Here is a 22,597-nt window from a genome sequence, read left to right on the forward strand (position 1 = left end):
TTTCACACTTTATATTTCCAATTAAAGTTTCAAAAAAAAATTCTAGTTCAATGACAAAGGGAGAGAAAAAGGATCCTAGAATGCACCATCAAAATCCCATCTTCTCCCAAGATAAGGAGTGTCCATGTTTCAAATTTATTAAGTTGCAGAATAACTGCCAAGGTCTATGCTAGTCACTGGGAATACAAAGATAAAGACCCAGTCTTACCCTTCACAAGCCCAGAGGCCAGTAAATATGTAAATCCCAGGGATGTAATGTGACATATGCTCTACACAGACTGTGACGAGCTCTTAAAGAGCAGAGATAAAGAATCAATTACAGATTGGAACAAGAGATGTCAAATAACATATGCATTTATTCACTGCCACCTCCCAAATTGTCACTAAAGTGATAGTAAAAGAGCTATATAAACACAAACATGCATACACTCATAGATATACATACACACTCATATTAAGAAACATATACACACAGACACAGATATAGGTATGGCAATTCACAGACTGGGAGAAAATGTTCAGAATGTGTGTATCTGACAAAGGTCTTACATTCAAAAAATATAAAGAACCCATGCAACTTAATGAAACCTAATGAAAATGAACAAAAGATTTGAACAGATACTTCACAAATGAAAGTATATGAATGACTAATGCTCAACTTCAGTGGTCCCCAGAAAAGGTGCTAATGAAAACCCAAGGAGATAGCAGCACACACCCACTGGACTGGCTAAAAGTAGAAATACTGATATTGCCAAGTGCTAGAGTGAAGCAGCGGGAACTCTCATGCGTTGTTGATACTAGATGCGATGACTGATTTTATGTGTGACTGGGCCACAGGCTTCCCAGAGACTTGGTCCAAACAAATCTGAGTGTGTCTGCGGTGCAGGAGTTTTAGATGAGTTAACATTTGAATTGGTAGACTGTATAAGATTGCCCTCCTTAAGGCAGGTGGCCCTCATCCAATCAGTTGAAGGATCAAACAAAAAGAGCTGATCCTCTCTTGAATAAGGGCTGCCTGACTGGTCTGAGACATTGGGCTTCTCTTGCCCTTGGACTCAAACTGAGATGTCCGCTCTTCTGGGCTTTCAAGTTTCTTGGTTTTTGAACTGGGACTGACACATTTGATTCTCCTGGTTCCCAGGCCTTCAGTGTTGGACTGGAACCTTATACAGTTCTCCTGGGTCTCCAGCTTGCCCACAGCATATTTCAGGATTTCTCAGCCTCCATAAGCATGAGAGCCAATATCTTATGATGAATCTCTAAACACACACACACACACACACACACACATCTTATCTATTCTGGTGCTATGGACCACCTAAATTAATTCACTAAGTAACATGTAAAATGGTACAATCATATTGGAAAAGTTTAGAGGTTTCTTGAAAGAAGTTTAAATTTGGAGTTTTTATTATTATTAAAAGAAAAAAACTATAGTCTCTCAAAAACAGGAAGAAGAGATTAGGGAAATTTAGTTAAAGCTTATAAAATGCCCAAAGCCAGCCCAAAACTACAGCTGTGAATAGATTTTCAATGGCCATCTTAAAAAGTACCATTGTTCTATGTGCTCTGATGATCAGTTGCTATTCAGCGACTCAGTCACGTCCGACTCTTTGCAACCCGGTGGACTGCAGCACACCAGGCTTCCCTGTCCATCACCAGCTCCCAGGGCTTGCTCAGACTCATGTCCATCAAGTCAGTGATGTCACCCAACCATCTCATCTCTGTTGTCCCCTTCTCCTTCTGCCTTCAACCTTTCCCAGCATCAGGGTCTTTTCTAAGGAATCAGTTCTTCACATCAGGTGGCCAAAGTATTGGAGCTTCAGCTTCAGCATCAGTCCTTTCTTTCAATGAATATTCAGGACTGATTTCCTTTAGGATGGAAATGTTGAGCTTTAAGCCAACTTTTTCACTCTCCTCTTTCACTTTCATCAAGTGTCAGACAACGGTTTGATCTCCTTGCAGTCCAAAGGACTCTCAAGAGTCTTCTCCAACACCACAGTTCAAAAGCATCAGTTCTCTGGCACTCAGCTTTTTCCCAAGCCTAATAAAACATAAGACGCCCTCCAACAGCAATTATCCTGATATTCCTGCAACCAGTCCCAGCAGCTGCATCACGGGGTTCCCAGCCTCCCATTGCTTGGAGCTCAGAACGTGTTCCTCCTTTTTTAAGTTTTTCTAAGTATAGTTGATTTACAACGTTTTTAATGTTGCTTCACTCTTTTTATTATTTTTTTGGTTCCATTGGACCTTCATTTCTGTGAGGGCACTCTTTAGTTGTGGTGAGCAGGGGCTGCTCTTCATTGTGGTGGCTTCTCTTGCCGCAGAGCACACTCTGGGGCACATGGGCTTCAGCAGTTACATCACAGAGGCTCTGTAGTTGCAACTTCCAGGCTGTAGAACATGGAATCAGCAGTTGTGGCACACACTGTTAGTTGCTCTGTGTTATGCCCGATGTCTGAATCCCCAAGCGGGAAGAGAGAAGGCCTCCAAGACAATGCAACTCACAAAAAGGGAAGTTTATTGCTGACTCGAGTCAGGGCTCCTGCTGCATCCAATGCAGTGGTGTGGGGTCAGAGAGCCCCAAGCCCAAGCTGTTACACAAATTTATAGGGTGAGCACACACCGTTGGTAGTTGTTTTAAGTGGATTGGTTACAAGTTTGCAAAGCAATTTCATTGGTCAAACACACTCAAAACTTTCACGTGCATGGGACTTTCCCAGGGATTTCTGCCCCATTCCTAATTGGCAAACAGTGGTCAGTGTTAAGCTGATTGGTTGTATCCAGGTGGCCTGATAATCTTACCACCCAGAAGTAGGAAGGCCTACTCCTAATCTAAGCTGCCTGCCATGGTGTTACTTCTGCTCGCCTCACATTCCCCCCTGTCTGTTGTTCAAGTAGAGGAATCTTCCTCTTTTCCGTCTTGGGCCACTGGCTGATATTGTCGTCTCAACACCATAATCTGAATGGTGTTGAGGTGTTTTTTAATAAATGATACCAGTCGGTTTAAAATACATGGGCCAAATGTGAGTATCAATAATAGCACTATAAGTGGACCCAGGAGGGTGGAAATTAAGGTAGTCAGCCAGGGGGAGCATTGAAACCAAGACTCAAACCATCTCTGCTGGGCTTCCCGTTCTCTCTTCCGTTGCGCCAGTCCCTCTCTCACTTTTGCCATAGATTCTCTTACCACTCTTGTATGGTCTGCATAGAAACAACATTCTTTTCCCAGAGCCGCGCAGACCCCACCCTGTTGGAGAAAAATCAAGTCTAATCCTCTCCTATTCTGCAAGACCACCTCAGACAAAGAAGTCAAAGACTTCTCCAAGTGACTGATTGATTCTTCTATGCGAGTTACATATTCATCTACAGCGGCTCGTAGGGAGGAAGGCCCTTGGCCTTGCAGAGATAGTGAAGCTATTCCTGTCCCTGCTCCTGTCAGCCCAAGACTGAACAAGTTTGCTATGGTGATCGCACTGATTGGCTCTCTCTTTTGTCTTAGCATTTCCTGGTCCCAATGTGAGTACATAACCTCTTCAGAGTGGTACAAGATTTTTGGCATTACAGCAACCAAGACACAGAATTCTTGACTCTGGTTAAAAACCTTCACATTTAAACATGGGGTTAGCCCAGTATGTGAACAAATCCACCAACCCCCAACCTCTGGCACAATCCAATTTTTGCCGTGTCTTATAAGGGGTGTTGTGCACCCAAAAGAGTGCGAAGGGAAGGAGGGTCACCCAGTCCCTGCCAGTCTCTATTGCCAACTTTGTCAAAGTTTCTTTTAGGGTCCGATTCATTCTCTCAACCTGTCCTGAGCTCTGGGGGTTATATTCACAATGTAACTTCCATTTCGTCCCCAGAGCTTGGGCCAGCCCTTGTACAATCTGGCTCACAAAGGCAGGTCTGTTATCAGAGCCCATAGTCACTGGCAGCCCATACCTAGGCACTATCTCCTCTAAGATCTTTTTAGCAACCACTATTGCTGTCTCTCCCTTAGTGGGGAAGGCCTCCACCCACCCCGAGAAGGTATCTACCAGAAGCAACAGATAGTGATACCCGTACTTGCCTGGCCTTACCTCAGTGAAATCTATCTCCCAGTGTTGCCCTGGCTTTTCCCCTCGGTACCTCGTTCCTGTGTGCTGCTTCTTCTCTGCCCTCATTAGCTGGCACACTTTGCAAGCCTGAATTATCTCTTGTACAGTTTTATTTTGTCGAGGGAACCTCAGGCAGGCCGTCTGGAGAAGTGTTAGGGTCTTTCTTTCTCCCAAGTGTGTAGTTGTGTGCAGGTGTTCACACAGGTGACGACCCAGAGTGGCAGGCAATATCAGGTTGTTGTTTTGATCTCGGTACCATCCATCTTTGTCATCCTTCTGGAGGGTGGTATCCTCGTTGATCCAGGCGCCAGTTTAGGGTCTCTTTACTTCCCTCATACAAGGGCCGGGCCTTCTCAGCAAACCCCATGATCTACAGTCTGCAATATCCAACAGTCCCCAGAAACTCTCTCACCTGGAGGGGGGGTCTTGGGCTCTGGTATCTGTAATATTGTTTCCTTCATGGCCTGGGTTAGCCACCTTTGCCCCTGCCTGATCTTATACCCTAAATAGGTGACCTCTTGCTGGGCTATTTGTGCCTTTTTTTGCACTAGCGCGATACCCCAAGGTGCCTAGGGCCTGTAAGAGGTCCCCGGTGGCACGGCTGCATGCCTCCTCTGTGGTTCCAGCCAACATAAGGTCATCCACATATTGTAGCAGAATGACCTCTGGGTGGCAAGTCCAATATTCGTAGAGGTCCTCACTCAGAGCCTCATTAAACAAGGTAGGGGAGTTCTTGAACCCCTGTGGGAGGCGGGTCCAAGTTAATTGTATTACCGGTTGGCCTTCCCCCTTGGTCCACTCAAAGGCAAATATCTCCTGGCTCTGGGCCGCCAGGGGTAGGCTGAAAAAGGCATCTTTCAAGTCCAGCACAGTGTACCAAGTGTACTCAGGCAGTAAGCTGCTCAGGAGGGTATACGGGTTAGGGACAGTGGGGTGTATGTCACTCACCTGCTTGTTGACTTCTCGCAGGTCTTGGACAGGTCTGTAATCTGTCCCCCCGGCTTCTTCACTGGCAGTAAGGGTGTGTTCCAAGGGGATTGGCACCGCTTGAGAATTCCGGCATCCATGAGACGTCGAATGTGGGGAGTGATCCCCCGCCAAGCTTCCTGGCTCATGGGGTACTGTCTCACCCTCACAGGAGTTGCCCTGGTCTTTAGCTCGATGACAACCGGATGTCTCTGTTTGGCCAGTCCCATCCCTGCTGTTTCAGCCCAGGCCAACGGGTATTTATGGACCCACAGTTGTACATCTGGTGCTCATCTCTTAAGGCTAGGGATAAGACATGTATCGGTGTCCAAGTCCATCCGTGACTGTCATTCTCCCAGGGTCAAAATGAATCTGAGCATTAACTTTAGTCAACAAGTCTCTTCCAAGTAGAGGGGCTGGGCATTCTGGTATCACCAAAAACGAATGGGACACCTGGTGGGTCCCCAGATCTACTTTTCGTTCTGTGGTCCAACAATATCTTTTTGTCCCCGTGGCTCCTTGCACCAAGCTGGTTTTCTTAGACATTGGTCCCAGTTTTTTATTTAAAATAGAGTGTTGGGCACCAGTATCTACCATGAAGCCAACGGGTTTCCTCTCCACATGTATGGTTACCCAGGACTCGGGGAGGGCTGCCGAGTCTTGACTCCCCTAGTCACTGTCTTCCCCCGCATATAGAACTCGAGTTCTAGGGGAGATTCTCTCTCTCTGGGTCATTCCTCTCCTCGGGTCCCTCTTGGGGCACTCGTTTTTCCAGTGCCCCTGTTCTTTGCAGTAGGCGCACTGATCTTTCTTTAGGGCCTGCCTTTTTGGTTTCTCTTTTTCTCCCATCCAGGGGTCTCGAGGTTCCCTCAATTCTGTTCTGGCCTTTATCCCCGCAAAAAGAATCTGGGCTAGCTCCCTCCGGTTCTTCCGGTTTTCCCTCGCTCTATGTTGTCTATCTTCCTTCCTGATCTTCTCAGCTAATTCCCTTTCCTCCCGTCGAATTCGTTCTTCCCTTTCTTCTGGGGTCTCCCTATTATTAAATACCTTTTCAGCTGCTTTCAGTAAATCCTGTATCATCTGTTCTCCCAATCCCTCTATCTTTTGTAATTTCCTCCTAATATCTGGGGCTGCCTGATTTACAAACGCTAACAGAACTGCAGTGTGTGACTCCTCAGCCTGGGGGTCCATAGGCATATATTGCCTGAAAGCTTCCATCAGCCTCTCTAGGAAGGCTGCCGGGCTCTCAGTGGGCTCTTGCCTTACTAAATTTACCTTTGCCAAATTTGTCGGCTTTCTTGCTGTGGCCCGCAGGCCTGCCATCAGAGTCTGGCGGTACACTCGAAGACGCTCCCTACCTTCCGCTCGCTCAAAATCCCAGTTAGGCCGCAACAGAGGAAACCCCTCGTCCACAAGATGAAGCTGGGCGGTTGGTCTCTCATCGACCCCCGGGACCCGTTTCCGTGCCTCTGCCAGAATCCGCTCCCATTCTTCTGTGGTGAAGAGCACCTGCAACAGCTGCTGACAATCGTCCCAGGTGGGGTTGTGAGTGAACAAAATGGAATCTAAGAGGTCAATGAGGCCTTGGGGTTTCTCTGAGAAAGGAGGGTTCTGGGTTTTCCAGTTGTACAGGTCACTTGTGGAAAAGGGCCAGTACTGATAGGTTCGCTCTCCATCCGGGTTAGCTGGTCCCACTAGGACGGGGAGTGCCTGTACAGTAGATGAAGGTAACTCTGGGTCCCCAGGGTCTTGCCCACCCCTATCTCCCCTAGTTCTCCCCCGGGTCCCCAATGCTGGTCCCCCCTCATGGTCGGTTCCCTTTGGCCCTCCTAGTCCTCTCAGTTCACCCGTGGGAGCTTCTCTCCTCGGAGGGAATTGCAAGGGGGGCACATATGACGGAGGCCTCGTCTCAGTTTCTAGATCTATCAGGTTTGGATAAGATGATTCCTGAAAGACTAGTTTTGGGTCCTCTTTCTTTTTGGTTTTCTCTGGGGGGGTCTTCATCACCAGGACCTGTGAATTAGAAGAGCTAGGAGGTTTGTGAATGAAAGGTTTTGACCACTTAGGCGGATCTTCCACTAGATCCTGCCAAATCATGACATAGGGGACCTGATCCGGATGGCCCCAGGGATCCAGAGCCATAATCTTCTCCTTCACAGCCTGTATGGTGGATGGTTGAAAGGTGCCTTCCGGAGGCCATCCAACCTGGAAGGCGGGCCACTCTGCAGAGCAAAAGGTTATTAATTTACTTTTCTTGACTAGCAAAGACAAGTCATGGGCCCTGGCCCTGACATCCGAAAAATGGTCAGTCATGAGAGAAAGTGGGGTAGATTCCCCCTGACCCATGGTAGAAAAAGGGGAGAAGGAGAATAAGTCAGAAGAGAGAGAAGAGAACGATGCACCAGAAGAGAACGAGACCAGAGACAATGCCGGCACACACACAAACACAGAGAGCTGAAGACAAACACACGGACAGACAAACGTCGGCCGACAACACAGCGCTGGATTTTCGGGCCCCCTGAGTTTTCTTGCCTCCCGGTACTAAGTTCACCTTACCGAATGGCGTCCACTGTTCACCAGACTCAGGATCAGGAGAGGAACTCTCCTTCCCACAGAGCCGGCAGCCTTCCAGTGCGCTCGCTGGCCTCGGTCTTGCGCCAGCTGGAACGTCCAGTCCGTTCCCAACCCTCTATAGAAAGCTTTCTCCTGTGTCAGATACCTTCCTGCTTCACAGCAGGGCCTCAGATTTACACTGGACTTTCCTGTCCTGCCTGAGCACCAGTGCTATTATCTATCCTTCCCCTCTGTCCTGGAAGTGTTCTCTTCCCCCGGTCAAGGGATCCCAGATGAGCCCCCAAATGTTATGCCCGATGTCTGAATCCCCGAGCAGGAAGAGAGAAGGCCTCCAAGACAATGCAACTCACAAAAAGGGAAGTTTATTGCTGACTCGAGTCAGGGCTCCTGCTGCATCCAATGCAGTGGTGTGGGGTCAGAGAGCCCCAAGCCCAAGCTGTTACACAAATTTATAGGGTGAGCACACACCGTTGGTAGTTGTTTTAAGTGGATTGGTTACAAGTTTGCAAAGCAATTTCATTGGTCAAACACACTCAAAACTTTCACGTGCATGGGACTTTCCCAGGGATTTCTGCCCCATTCCTAATTGGCAAACAGTGGTCAGTGTTAAGCTGATTGGTTGTATCCAGGTGGCCTGATAATCTTACCACCCAGAAGTAGGAAGGCCTACTCCTAATCTAAGCTGCCTGCCATGGTGTTACTTCTGCTCGCCTCACACTCTGGGGCATATGGAATCCTCCAGGACCAAGGATTGACCTCTATCCCCTGCATTAACAAATGGAGTCCCACTCACTGCACCACTAAGGAAGTCCTGATTTACAAATTTGTGCTAATTTCTGCTGTATAGCAAAGTGACCCAGTTATTCATATACATATATATATTCTTTTTTATGTTCTTTTCCATTATGGTTTATTCATCACAGGGTAGTTTTTGCTTTTTGGACTATAACTTCTTTACAATGTTGTGTAAGTCTTTGCTATACAGTCAGTGAATCTCTGCTGCTCACTGCCTTATTTTCTCTCTCCCTGAGTCACTTATGGTCTTATTTTTTCCTGAATAGCTACTCTCCCCTTTCTACATGGAAACACTCAGAATTCTCCTATAATCTGTGATGTATCAAATTTCACTTTAAAGTGTCAAGGTGTAGATTTTTCCCTTCCCTATTCATTAGGCACATTCAATCTGAATTTTTTTTTTTTAATTTTGGGAAGTTTATTGTCATTCTTTTCTCAAATATTTCCTCTCCTCCATATGTTCTTTTCTTCTGGGACTCCTATGTGCCACACGTTGGCATTTCTACTTCTTTCTTTCTTGTTCTTTGTTATTATTATTATTTTTATCTCTTTATCCTTTCCTGTTCTCTTCAGAATGAATTCCTCAATCACACCTTCCAGGTTACTAATTTCTTCCTTAGTTGTATCTATCCTGCTACTTACTCTTGTGTTCTTCATTTCAACTCTTCCATTTTTCACTCTTACTGAAGATGAAAAGTTAAAAATTTACATAATCTCCTTCTGCCTCTGTAACTCAGCTTGCTTCTTGCAAAGTCTAGATCACATAGGTCACGTAGTCCCAGAAAGTGGGGACTTGCAATACGAGGAACTGGAGTTTATCTCACTCACCCTTGTCCTGCTCTTTGCAATCGCCCAGCCCCTGCAAACCTGCTTAGTCATGCCTGTCCAGGCCAGGCATCCCCCTCCTCATCTTGACTGCTGTTCCCACACGTGCAAAACCCCTTAGTTTAAACCAGCCTATTAACGGCTAGTGTTGCCCACTACAGTCTTTCTATAAAAACTCTGTAATCCCTTTGCTTGGGGCTCAGAGCTTGGAGTCCTAACTCCTCCAGGCCTGCCGGCGTAATAAACATGAGTTCTCCAACTCTCCGAGTGTGGCACTTGATTCCTTGAGTACTGGTTTCTGCAACAGTATTGGGACTTTTTAATGACTTTTGCTTGATCTTGCTTCTCATTGTTGATGTTCCTCCATATCTCTCTGAGGATACTAGGTTTGTTTTCACTTTTTAGACCCCTGTGGGTATCTGCTTCCTAGGGCTGGGGAGAATGCAGTTCTTAAAACGTATCAATTCCTCTATCTGATCATATTCTACAGGGAAGGCAAAGATGAGATGTTTGTTTAGGTCCCTTCTCATAAGTATAAAGACAGAGGAAGAATGAACCCTCTTATTTGCATCACTCCCATCAGACTGCTGTATTCAGGAATTCACTTTAATTCTTTGAAAGAAGTCCCACTTGGAGGAAACAGGCTTCTTCATCTGGTACTCACCAGCCCTGCAGATTTGGAGGGGAAGTGAGTGGGTAAAGGACTGATGCCCAGGGGTAGCCAGGCACCCACCATTTCCATCAGCCTCTTGCCATCAGCAGGACTGTTTCTTGCCTTGGATTATTCGTCAGTAGCCCCCCAGGGCAGTCTGTGTTGTTGCTGTCAATTCTGACTGCAGTGGCCCTGGGGAGATAAAAACTCTCCCAGGGCAGAAGCAGGAAGTCATCTATCTCCCACCTGGCTCCCGCTGCCTTGCAGCTGCCTTTAACCCCAGGCCAGCCCCACTCTCACTCCACCACAGGGCTTCTCTGCCTTTCTGCTTCACTCCTCAGATCTCTACTTCTGTCTCACTCCTCCACTTTCTCTGGTGCACATTTTGAAGATAAAGCCAGAAACTCAACTTGTCAAATTCTGAAAGCCCTCTTTTCCTAATTTTTCTACCATAAATATATATTACTTGCTATGTTTCAAGATTATGCAAAAAGACAGTCTGTGCCTTTTTGTCTTCATTAAGAAGGAAGGAGAAAGGGAAAGAGGAAATGGTGATTAAACTCGTATAGTGTGTCAGACGGGTAGTTTAGTGGATAATGTCTGGAACCAGGAGGCATAATCACAGGTAAAATACACTGTTTCCAGTTGGATCTGCAACATCTGTATCTAGGCAGACATCAACATTACTTAGTGTCATCATGTCTAAGAGAAGCCATCCATATGGGTGTTAGTGATTAGAGCATATGCATTAGCAAAGCAGTGAATAAATTCATTTACATTGATCTCCTACTACCTGTAAACCCCAAAGATAAAATCTGAGTGTAATAAATCAGAATTTCTAGCATTTGCATTTCATTCGTTCTTGTAATTATTTCTCTTCGTTGATATTTTCTATTCGATGTGGCATTGCCTTCATACCTTCCTTCACTTTTTAAATCATGGTTTCCTTTCGTTCTTGGAATATACTTATAGTGGTTACTTTGAAGTCTTTTCTTAAATCAGCATCTGGTAGTTCTTACAGGCAATTTTGGTTGCCTGCTTTTTTCTAGTATATGAGTCAAATTTCCAGTTTCCTTGCCATGTCTCATTGTTTTTATTGGAAACCGGTCATTTTAGATAGTTTGTTGTACCAACTCTGGGTACTTTTCCTACCTTCCAGGACTTGTTATTTTCTTATTTGCTTGCTTAGTGACTGGCTGGATTACTTTAGTGAAGCACATTTCCTTTCACAGAAGGAAGACTCTGATGCTGATTCTCAGAGGGTACAGCCTTGGATGTGCTCACAGCCGCCCTCGGATGACAAAGGTTTTATGGGGTTCCCTTTGACTGCCTCTTCCCACTCATTGCTGGCTGATTGTACTCCTTGGACTGTTCAATCACATTTAGGACAACGGAGTCAAACCCCCACCATTTTCAGCAGTGTCTTGCTCAAGGTAGGCCCTGCCTTTCACCAGTGCGGTGGGAAAAAGGCAGTCAGCAATTCTTGGCAATACAGGAAGTCAAAGGAATCTTCAACCTTCGAAATTTCAAAGATGCGAATGTGCCCTATGTGCCAGGTGTTGTGCTGTACTGCTGCATTTTTCAAGGTGATAGTGTTAGTTGGTCGGTCACGTTTGGCTGTTTGTGACCTCATGGACTGTAGCCCGCCAGGCTCCTCTGTCCATGGACTCCCCAGGCAGGAATACTGGAGTGTGCTGCCATCCCCTTCTCCAGGGCATCTTTCCAACCCAAGCAAGGAACGTGAATCTCTGGAAAGGCAGGCACATTCTCTACTGTCTGAACCACTAGATGGTTAAAAATGTTTTCTTTATTTTTGTGTTTGTTTTTTATGTATTATTTGTGTGAAAAGTATTATAAACCTATTACAGCACAGTACTATAAAGCCAATTGTGTTAGTCGAGTGTTTAGGTTAATTTTGTTGAACTTATGAACAAACTGGATTTATGAACTCGAACTCGGAATGGAATTCATATGTAGGGGACTTAATGTAGTCACCCAGAACTTAATCAAAACAGATAGATAGGGACAAGATGGCAAATGCTGAAGTCCTATCCCTCCAAAGAGAAGCCAGAATTTCAAGGCAGGAGCTCTGCGATCTCAGCTGCACCAGCTTGGAGTAGATTTTCTATCTCCCTGAGAAGAAAGGGGAGATGGGTAAGAGTCTTGATTTAAGTACTACAGATTTTCACTTCTCTTATCAAGTCTAACAGATTTTCTGTAATATTTTTTTTTTTACTTGCTGCATGCCATTAAGGATATTTTCAAGGACTTTAAATGAGTAGGGTTTTAAAAATTATTTTCACCTGTTTCACACGGAAGAGTGGGTCAGTGCAACTCCTCACACTGCCATGCCAAACTCTTCAGACTTCTTAATTCTTCATTCAGTTCAGTTCAGTCGCTCAGTCCTGTCCGACTCTTTGCGACCCCATGAACCACAGCATGCCAGGCCTCCCTGTCCATCACCAACTCCTGGAGTCCACCCAAACCCATGTCCATTGAGTTGGTAATGCCATCCAACCATCTCATCCTCTGTCGTCCCCTTCTCCTCCTGCCCTCAATCTTTCCCAGCATCAGGGTCTTTTCCAATGAGTCAGCTCTTCGCATCAGGTGGCCAAAGTATTGGAGTTTTAGCTTCAACATCACTCCCTCCAATTAACACCCAGGATTGATCTCTTTTAGGGTGGACTGGTTGGATCTCCTTGCAGTCCAAGGGACTCTCAAGAGTCTTCTCCAACACTAACAGTTCAAAAGCATCAACTCTTCGGCACTCAGCTTTCTTTATAGTCCAACTCTCACATCCATACATGACCAGTGGAAAAACCACAGTCTTAACTAGACGGACCTTTGTTGGCAAAATAATGTCTCTGCTTTTTAATATGCTATCTAGGTTGGTCATAACTTTCCTTCCAAGGAGTAAGTGTCTTTTAATTTCATGGCTGCAATCCCCATTTGCTGTGATTTTGGAGCCCAGAAAAATAAAATCTGACACTGTTTCTACTCTTTCCCTGTCTATTTGCCATGAAATGATGGGACCGGATGCCATGATCTGTTTTCTGAATGTTGAGTTTTAAGCCAACTTTTTCACTCTCCTCTTTCACTTTCATCAAGAGGCTTTTTAGTTCTTCTTCACTTTCTGCCATAAGGGTGGTGTCATCTGCATATCTGAGGTTATTGATGTTTCTCCCGGCAATCTTGATTCCAGTTTGTGCTTCCTCCAGCCCAGCGTTTCTCATGATGTACTCTGCATATAAGTTAAATAAGCGGGATGACAGTATACAGCCTTGATGTACTCCTTTTCCTATTTGGAACCAGTCTGTTCTTCTATGTCCAGTTCAAACTGTTGCTTTCTGAACTACTCGGCTGAATTATTTGGTGAGTTTTCAATAATCTTAATTTATTCTACTCACGTAAATTCGATGCTTGGAATACACAGTCAGAAAACTAGAAACTGGATCAAGAGGCAAAGATAAAAGAGACAAGAATAAACTCCTAGGTACTATCTTCCTGCTACTATTTTCAACTTCAAGATTAAGAATGAGTGATAGGTAAATTAGTCAACATGAACTGCCTGTACATTTTTCTAAACTGTATAATGGTTTCTTCTTGAAGAGATAAATTTCAGGACTTCTCTGGAGGGTCAGTGGTTAAGACTTCACCTTCCAATGCAGGAGGTGCAGATTTGATCCCTAGTTGGGGAGCTAAGATCACTCATGCCATGTTGCCAGAAAAATCAAAATGTAAAACTGAAGCAATATGTAACAAACTCAATAAAAACTTTAAAAATGGCTCACATCAAAAAAAAAATTCTTAGAGATAAATTTCAAACAGACAAGATCAAAGGTAAGGGGTAACAATTGGTTTCACTGTTTAGATCTTTAAAATGTTTCTGTGTGTGTGCGTGTGTGTGTGTGCACTCAGTCACGTCCAATGCTTTTGTGACGCCATGAGCTATAGCCTACCAGGCTGCTCTATCCACAGGATTTTTCCAGGCAAGAATGCTGGAGTGGGCTGCTATCTCCTCCTCCAGACGATCTTCCCAAGCCCGGGATTGAACTCACATCTTCTGTGTCTCCTGCATTGGCAGGCAGAGCCTTTCCCTCTGAGCCACCTGAGTCCACCCCTCCACTTGTTTCTGTGAGCTAGGAAAAGTTAGAGTTCAGAGTTCCCAAAAATACCTTCTAATTTCTGCCTCAGCTGTATTCATTAAGCACTCTGGAGAATGAGTAGTTAATCTGAAGCCTGACTTCTTAAAGAATGCAATTTCTTCCTTTCTCTGGAGTCAGGTTGCCCAGGGCAGTCTCCAGTCAAAACTCGTCATCTCTTGTCCACCACTGAGGTCCTGTGTGCCCTTAAGTAGCATATTTAACTGCTTCATTTCTCTTGTTTTAGATAATCTCAAATGTCTGACAGGAAGGATTTGTGTCTTTGCTGTCAGCTGTCATATGTTTTATAAAGAAAAATAATGTCTCCTGAACTTTGTTAATTTATGCAGCTTTTCATTTCATTATTCTTCTGTAACTGGGTACTAATAATGAACATCTTTTTTCCCAAAATCTTAAATTTCTGTCAGTGAAGATTCATAAATCCCCTTGAACAGCATATAAACAGCTCCTTAATTTGTCATTTTACCTTTGCAATTCCACAAAAAGTTTTACCCACAGATTTCCCTTCTAGTACATGCAAGGTGTAGTTAGAAGTGTTTGAAAGATAAGCCATAAGCATTTGGCCATGTATTAAGTTGGTATTTGAAAATTAGAAATACTTGGCTTACGAGGAGATGGATGAGGAATATAAGGCATTCAAGCAGAAACAGAAGCAGAAGCAGAAGAAACTCAAGGAATAAAAAGCAAAGACCCCCTGGCCACAGGTGAAATTAAGAAATCTGGCAAAATGTAAGCTATTCCTTGTGCCTGAGGCAAAAGTGATCCTTCTCTCCATTCTTGTTTAAACACTGGATTCCCTGCTATAACATCTGTTGCTGCCACTATCGCTAGAATGAAGTGTTGTCTTGGAATCTACTGCACATTTAAGAATAAACTTTTGTAAAAAAAAAAAAAATACACTGCCTCATCTTAGGTTCTTTTCGGCCATCTCTACCATAGCTATGAGATCTCCATAAACCCAGTCCATTTTCCTGTCAAAGTGTGTCCTTAAGTCTTTGCTCTATCCTGAGTTCTGTACCACTGGAATTAAATCAACTCATGTGAAATGACAAAAAAAAAAAAGAGAGAGAGAGAGAGAAATGCTTGGTTTAGAAACAAACAAACAAAAAAACAACATGAAACATGAATAACACAAATTGATTTGAAACACAGTTTATCTTAACAATGTCATTAACATCCAAAGCTACTGATATAGTTGTGCCACTTGGGGTGTTTCTCCAAAAATTAAAAATGCCTTCACCACAAGCTCATTACTTCCACCCAGTCCATCTCCTGGCACTGATATGGATTTCTCAAATGATTGTTAACATTTGTTGGGTGCTTACTCTGTTTCAAGTATTGGTCTAAGTGCTTTGTGTGCATTAAGTTACACATTCCCATCCTTCAAGACAAGCGCTATTATCCTTCTCTTTTTACAGATCACTGTAAATGTAAACTGGCTCCAGCGTCCAGGCTCTTAAACAATGAAATACAGCACTTCATAAAATAATTTCTAACTGCAGTTGAGGGCACCTATAAACACAAGAGAGGAAAGCTCAGGGAACTTCCCCGCTTGATATCTAACCTAAGTATGGGAATTTGAAAGTTTCCAATAAATATCAACTCCAGTTCCTAAGTTTTTCACCAGTTGAGAAATAAAATGAAAGTATAAGGCAGATGGGAAGAGAGATAAGATATTACCTTTATTACTGGCTCCCACCTGTAGGGCAAGACTTGGAGTTCAGCAGAATTGCACACCTCTCACTAGCAGCCTCTAAGTGTGGTGCCTGGATCTGTAGAACTCCATGCATGGTGCCTGCCTCTGCAGAGCCCAGGTATGATGTAGGCGTCTGTAAGTCTCCACGAGTGGTGCCCACATCAGTAAAACCTGCAGTCTGGAGGAGCAGATCAGGACACAGCTTTGTGAGGAGGCCAGCTCCCAAGGAGAAAAGAAGAGAAGAAGAGTCTAGAAAGAAGATTCCTTCATCTGGTTTTTCCTTCCAAACTTGGCAATCAAATGGACACTCCTCCTCCTAATATTATTTGGGCCAGTCATTTGAAGTTTAACAATATCCCAGTGTTTTTCACAGTTTCACAACCTGTAATCTCAGACTCTCACTGAAAGTGCAATTTATGAGATTGTTAACAAAAGAATGCCGCCTTCCTCTCTGTAGTTAGTGATGAAAATAGAATCTCCAGTTCAGATCGCCGTCGTTAGGGTGTTCTATGCTCTGTGACATAAAGTCCATGTTCTTGATTCCTTTTTATGTAATTTTTCCCTGTGAGAACAGGGGCCTCAGCAATCTGAACTCCTCATTCCAAAATGTGTTTTCTTGCAGCCTGGCAAAAGAGAATAAACTTAGACTTTGGAGCTCTGAATTAAATTCCACCTGTGCAAGTTTCTAAGCCAAATCTGAACATATTGTATAACCTCTCTGAATCAGTTTCTTCATGAGTAAAGTGCAGGAAATAACAATAAAAAGCAAATCTCAAAGGGCAACCCTTATAGGATCAGAAGAGATAAGTTTTGGAAAGTAAGAAACCCCATATAAATATGTCAACCATTACCTACCCCTGAATAGCATAAACAATTATTACTGGTTTTGTTGCAATTGAATTTATAATAATTTTATTCAGTATTGCCAGTTTTAGGACTACTCCTGGCCAGATCACATTTCTTAAGTATAATCATGGCATCTAGAAATATTATCTGTTATTAGAAGAGGATGAGATGGTTATATAGCATCGCTGATTCAATAGACATGAATTTGAGCAAACTCTGGAAGATTGTGGCGTACAGAGCAGCCGGTACGCTGCAGTCCATGAGGTTACAAAGTGTCAGATACAACTTAGCAACTGAACAATAACATTAGAAATGAAAATAACAGGAAGTGAATAAAAGTTTCATGTTGACCAACACACCCTAAATAATTAATCTGAAGTTCTCAGTTCTTAACTCTTACCCAATTGAACTGTGTGACATTTAAAGAAATTGTCTTTATCAAGTCTTAATATGTAGGAGATTTTTTACAACTGAATTTCTGTAGGAGATGGACACAGCGCAATTTGTCTTTTCATATTGTTCAGTAGCTCAGTCTTGCAACCGCATGGACTGCAGCACGCCAGGCTTCCCTGTACTTCACTATCTCTTTTCATATATTCAAGTTTATTTGGTCTAAGAGGTGCTCTCTTCTTATATTTTAAAGGAAAGAGCAAAAAGAGGAGAATGTTTTTGTCTGTCACTCATAATATTTATTTTTACCAGATTACAGTCTTATTTGGTAGAGAATGCCATGCATAAAGAGCCAAATGTTGAACGATTAATTGCTCCATTCCTGTAGGATCATTTTACTTCCACAGTTAGCACAGCAGTTCTTCTGAGATCACCCTAATTGGCATTTAATTCTAGGTTGAAAGCACAAAATGTTCTCTCAAGCCATCCCTCCTCATTGCGAGTCTCATTTTTGAAAGCCAAAATGAAAGATCCTAACACCCAATGTTTATGGCATACCGAGAGGAAGGAACTGTCAGATGCCCAACTTGTCACTATACCAGAGGGAAATGTAACTTGTTCAAGTGAACCAACCAAAATGGAAATCTGCATATTGTATAGCAGTTTATCACATAGAAACCCAACTGCTCCACAGTAAATCCAAACTGTATAGTCTGCAATTTGCTAGTCTGCAAAAAAGGTGGAACACTACTATCAAGCTATTCTCTTCAATATACTCTCCAAAAACGCCGGGAAAACACAGCTTCCTGTGGTCTGTATTTCTTCTCCCCATGCAAGTCTGAAGAGAAGGGATTTGGCCACCACAGGTCCTTATCTTGTTCAATAGACACTGGCCCTTGGCTGCCCAATAACCTACTGCTTCTCCATGAAGAATCAGTCATTCAGAGCAAATCTACTTTGTCCTCCAGCCTTTCACATATTTGAAAATCACCATCAGGTAGCCTGCGGAGGTCTCTTCCCCTGTATGAACTTGCCAGTTTCTTTTTGCAGAATGCTCTAGACTTCCTTCACCATTTTTTTTTTCTGCCTTCAGGACCTTGTTAAATGTGTCAGTGTTAAAGTGTGTTACAAACAGTGCTGCGATGAACATTGGGGTACATGTGTCTCTTTCAGATCTGGTTTCCTCGGTGTGTATGTTGAAACAAGTATACTATCAAGGGTGAAACAGATCACCATCCCAGGTTGGATGCATGAGACAAGTGCTCAGGGCTGGTGCACTGGGAAGACCCAGAGGAATGGGATGGGGAGGGAGGCGGGAGGGGGGATCGGGATGGGGAACACATGTAAATCCATGGCTGATTCATGTCAATGTATGGCAAAAACCACTACAATATTGTAAAGTAATTAGCCTCCAAATAATAAAAATAAATGGAAAAAAAATTTTTAAATTAAAAAATAAAAAATAAAATTAAGTGTGTTACAAAAGAAGTTAAGACAATGCTTCAGGCGTGATCTGGTCATCGAGGGCTATAATGACAATAAAATCTCCTTTGCTTGAGGCATCATATTTGTATTATTTTAATTAGAGTATTTTAGCATCTTTATGCCATATCCCACTATTGACTTGTGTAAAGCTTAATGTCAATTAAAGCTCTTATTCCAATTCTTATTCTTATAGATTTTAAGTCAAACAGCCACCGTTAAGCTTTCGTGCTATTGGAGGCGGGTAAGGCGTAGATTTGTTCTGCTTTATTCTTTCCTGTGAGCGTGTTAAGGAGCTTCAGTCATGTCCAACTCTTTGCAGCCCCGTGGACTATAGCCCCCTTGAGGCTCCTCTCTCCTTGGGACTCTCCAGGCAAGAATACTGGAGAGGGTTACCGTGCCCTCCTCCAGGGGATCTTCCCAACCCAGGGATCGTACTTGTATCTCTTATGTCTCCTGCATTGGCAGGCAGGTTCCTTACTACTAGCACCTCCTGGGAAGACTTATTCTTTCTCAGACCTAAATAAAAGCTTTTATGTTCATTCTTATTAACTTTCATCTTTTCTGAAATACCCATAAATCTGTAAAGTTAGAGTCCCTGTCTGCCTGACTACTGAATTCCCCTTTAATTCTTGGCATATAATAAACACCTAATATATTTTTTAAAGAAAACAAATGCTTGAATAGATAGATCTGTTCCATTGTCCCATGCTACTAAGATCTTTTGGGATTCCAGTTTTAGTAGCCAATATATTGATATTATCTTTTATTCCAAATTATGTCATCCACAGATCTGATCAATATTCTCTCTACATTCTCATTGAAGTCATTCATTCAAAAACTCCACCCTCTGTTTGGTCAAGATCAGAGCCCTCTGATGCATTTTTAGAGACTTCCTCCAAGTCAATGGAGGCCTGTTAATTAAGAGACTAAAATGAGAGAAATGAGATTGCTCTTTGACAGCTAAGCCATTAATCAATACCTACATGCAGAGCAGGGATAGCAAAGCCACCTTAAAAAACAAGCCATTCACCCAGGCCTGTATGATTTGTCCAAAACCTGATTGAAGGTACTATCTTGTCTTAAGAACATGTCAGCCACAAGTGATTGGGAGAAAGGGCAACAGTATTGAAAATCCAATCCAGTCTTGGTCTAGAGAGCAAGGACTAGTAAGGTCAACTACAGGATGTCTGCTCTGCAGATGGACAACACAAGGCTTTGAGACCCTGAAGCCAGTAAACGCTGGAACCATTCAACTAACTCCACCTGCTCTGATTTCATTATCACCAAGCTGTCTGCCAGCTCCCTGGTCACTGTGTGACTTTGGGTAACTCATACCAAGGTTGTGTTACTTGGCTTCCCATCTGTAAAACAGCGATGCTCATCATAGCCACTTCGTAGGGGGTTGGTGGGTTGATGGAATAAATACCCATAAGTCTGGCTGTAAGTGCCTGTGTGTGTTCTCAGCCATATACAATGTGTTGTGACCCCATGCCCACCAGCTCCTCTGTCCAAGGGATTCCCCAGGCAAGAATACTGGAGTGGGTTGTCATTTTCTTCTCCAGAGGATCTTCTCGACCCAGGGATCAAACCTACATCTCCGGCATTGCAAGCAAATTATTTACCACTGTGCCATCTGGGAATCCCCTAGCTACAAGTACCCCTCAGTAAATATTAGCTATGGAAGGGAGAAAGAGCATGCGTTAAACTTGAAGAGCTTTGTTCACATGAAGCAGACTCTTCTGGTTAGAAGTGAGATGCAAGAAATAGCACATTTAGGAGTTTCTTAGCCTGCATGTTTGAGTCTTCTGAGAACCCAGAGAACAGGGTCTTCTTGGCAGCCCCTACCCATAATGGGCACCTTTCTTTGCAAATTTCTACAGAGTATAGTTTTTGTGTAGTATAGATTTTGTGTTTTGCCCCAATCTGAGAGTTTTTGTATTGTTGATGGGGGTTTTACTCATTCACACCAATTATCAAAATTAATCATCTGATATTAATTATATGAGCTTATTTGATTTTTCTTACTATATTTTAGCTTTATCTTTTGCCATAAGAATCACGATTTCCTTATTTATGTTCATCTTCAAGTGATATAAAATAGAAATGATACATTTTTAACTCCCATTTGGGTTTCTTTGGGGATAACTGGGGGATAAAGGGGAGGGATCTGGTTTTCTCAGCCTTAAACAAGGAGAGACCTCCCGGAGCCAGATGTTTGCTAACACACAGGTGGGAAGCTCCCCCTTGGTGCCCACCGACACCGGCTTGTTGGTAGAACCCCAGAGCGGCTCTCATCTTCCTCTGTACAAGCGGTGCAAGACAAAGAACCGTGAGTGCTTGCCGTCCTCATCTCTGCCTGTTGCTGGCCTTCATCCCAGCGGCAGTGTTTCCTGTTTCCCTGTTGACCGGATTGCAGTATCAGGCTGAGGTTTCCACAGAAATGCAGGACAAGCAGAGGAAAGCAGGGAGGGGCTAGTACGGAGTGGTTCTGGAATTTAAAAAGCAACCGGTGTGTAGGAAGGGGTGACTTCCTCCCTCTACCTTGTGGAGACACTGTATCTTTGAGGCAGGAATACCAAGAAGGCCCTACCATCCCCCTGACTTCTACCGCAGCACCCAGGCCTGCTTCAGGGGGTAGAATACTGCTCAACGCCCAACAGATGATCAATCACACACTCAGCCTCCAGCACAGCTAGATTTTCTCATCTTTCTTTCATTGCAGTAGCAAGATAAGGAAGGAAGTCAGGCACATCTAGTCAACGGTCAAATTCCTTTCTGATTTCTGCAATTTCTGAGGCTACTGTATTGTGAACATAGATTAGTCCCTGTGTTGTTCCATAAGCCCATGAAAACAGCATGACATAGCGGCAAAAAGCATAGATTTTGGAATTAGACGGGAACTGGCTCCAATTCCAGGCACTAAAATGTGTGACCTCTAACACCTCAGGTCCCTCCTACAAGGCTCAGTTCTCCATCTGTAAATCGGGCCTAGTAACGCCTAACCCAGTATTTCTGCAAGTAATAAAGAGAACATGCATATATAAGGGGTTATAGTTTAAAGTCACTCAAAAAATATATTTATCAAGGTTTCTTCAACATCCTCTGAGTAGTTTAGGGGTCCCCAGCATCCTCTCTCTAGTCAGCAAGAGGTCTGGGAAGGATGTGGGGTAGCAGAGCCCAGCCCTCCTGCCCGCCTCCCCAGTCAAAGCAGCTCTGCCTCTATGCTACAGCGCTTCTAAAGAAAAATCTCTACTTAAAACAAATGTTAACATCACAACTGGACAACCCAAAGACTCACAAAGACTGAAAACTGAGAAACATCTGGGTGCTTTATTATTTGCAAAACAACCTGTGTATTCACCCTGGTGATCTCTCCTGGCAGTCCTTCAGCCACAAGGAAAGGACGACTCCCTTCTTCCTCAATTTCTATGCAGCGGTTAAGCTCAAAGCCCAGATATCAGTTACTCTATCACTTTACTTATCTATATTCAATCTTTTAAATCTATCTTTTCCTAGAAAATTTAAAAATATATATAAAGAAAACATTTTAAGGTTATTCTTGATCTTCCCATCTGGACATAAACAATACAATGATTTTTACAGGGATTTATGCATAGATTTTGGTTTTATTTTTTAACCAAGCTGTGCTTGCACAACTTAGACGATTGTTGTACTCATCTGTTTTCATATGACGTCCTGAACATTTTTCTGTCTCCATGTCCCTTTTAAATGGTGGTGTAATGTTCCATCCACGGGGGGGTCCTATGGTTGACTCAGTCGTTCCCGTATGCATGCACATCAAGTTTGCTTCTGGGAGCTCCCTGGTGGTGTAACGTTTACAACTGGGTGCTTTGGCTGCTGTGACCTGGCTTCAGTCCCTAGTTAGGAAACAGATCCCACGAGCCTCACGTCACAGCCAAAAAAACAGAAAGAAAGATTGCTTGTAACTTTCTTGCATTTATCATGATAAGAATCCCCGGGTTGATTCCTGGCCCTGGTTCAATCCCTGGGTCAGGACAATCCTCTGGAAAAGGGATACACTACCCACTCCAGTATTCTTGGGCATCCCTGGAGTCTCAGTCGGTGAAGAATCTGCCTGCAGTGTGGA

Source organism: Cervus elaphus, chromosome 28 (genome assembly GCF_910594005.1).
Source record: "Cervus elaphus chromosome 28, mCerEla1.1, whole genome shotgun sequence".
Lineage (NCBI taxonomy): Eukaryota > Metazoa > Chordata > Mammalia > Artiodactyla > Cervidae > Cervus > Cervus elaphus.